Source organism: Galeopterus variegatus, unplaced genomic scaffold, assembly GCF_000696425.1.
Source record: "Galeopterus variegatus unplaced genomic scaffold, G_variegatus-3.0.2 Scaffold851, whole genome shotgun sequence".
NCBI lineage: Eukaryota > Metazoa > Chordata > Mammalia > Dermoptera > Cynocephalidae > Galeopterus > Galeopterus variegatus.
In genome coordinates this window covers 119,929-121,506 of record NW_007726962.1, presented here as the reverse complement: position 1 = coordinate 121,506, position 1,578 = coordinate 119,929, and positions in this window count along the sequence as shown.

Genomic DNA, 1,578 nt, shown 5'->3' with positions numbered 1-1,578 from the left:
CTACTTTGGGACAGCAGGATTGTTAAGCCTCCCTGTGGGTTACAAGTATGCTTTTAACCGTGACTATTGATGATCAGACCCCCTCTGCTACAGACCCCTCTGACTTTCTTTTATGTGTTTTATTCTGTAAAGGGATTTTTTAAAAAAACTCCATCTCCAACTCTTTCCCCATGAATAGGGTAGATCAGGTTGGTTTTGCAGGGCTGAGTTTTTATCAGTACTTTAGTTGTACTGGAGTCAAATGCTTGCAGGGAGCCCCCACTGAATTGTAAGTGCTCCAATCCCCAGAGTGTAGCTCAGTGCACCTCTGCAAGCAGTCGTTTTTCATTAAGCAGTGATTTGATTAGATAAAAATAAAAGTTGCTTGAGCATTCATTTTTGCAGCAGTGCATAACAAATTATGCAAATTCCCCTGCCACTTATCTGCATGCAAAATATAAAAGTGTGATTACCAAGCCATGTGCACCTGTATTGAGGTTTAATCAGGTACAAATATTAATGGAAAGAATACAGCTTTTAACAAAAGTCACAGCTGTTTGAGGTTTGTAAAATACTGCAAAGAGAGCTTTAGTGTATTAATGATAATTTCAATGTTTTCAGACTCAACAAACTCTCTTTTTTGAAAGGAATTCCAAAACAAGACAGTTCTTTAGTGGCACTTGGGAAATACAGAGAAACAAAGATTGGGCTAAATGACTTGGCTGATTTAATAATCAAGGTGTGACCGAAATGTTTACAATATATAAACTAGGGAGGAGGTCTTTATTACGAAGTGTTTTTTATTCTCAAGGACAACTAGCATAGTTCTAGGCATAGAGTGGATATTCAACTAACAGTTAAGCATGGTGTCTAACATATAATAGATGTTCAGTAAATGTTTGTATAAATCATTCCTTCATTCATGTTGATTAATTGCATAAATCATTTTAAATATTGTAAAAGGAATAATATATCAATTTTCAAGTAAATATAAGGTTGTGCTTTATATTTTACAAATTTTACAATGGTAAGGAAAAGAACAATAATATTTATTTAATACTAAGAACTGTGCTGGGCATATTACATGCATTCTTTTTGTTAATTCTCCTAACTTATGAAATATTAGTTCAGTTTTAGAGATCAAGTAACTGAGCCTGAAATAAGTAGGATATATGGCCACAAATTGTATAGGTATTCTTACTCCTGTATCACAAAATTCATTTTATTCCGTTAAGTATCTCAAGTAATACATGGGTCCTTCTAGGAGGCCAGTGGTGTAACTTTGGCGATCAGTATCGAATTTATCTGAGAACGTAAGATTCTAAGTCAGAACCCCACAAATCTTTGGCACTAAAGTATGAACTTCCAAATGTATACAAGATACAATGTTGAGGATTGACCTCTGCCATATGTTGCTCTTAATATTATATTTCTTATTTATTTTTCTAGTCTTCAGAGTAGTGATATGAGTGCCATTGGACAAGAGAGAGGCTGAAGAGTAATTTTCTAAGTCTCTGTCTCTTACAATTTTTGCTTGTGTGAAATGAATCAGAACTTTTTTTCTGAATCTTGTTCTTTAAAATTGAACATCATCCCATC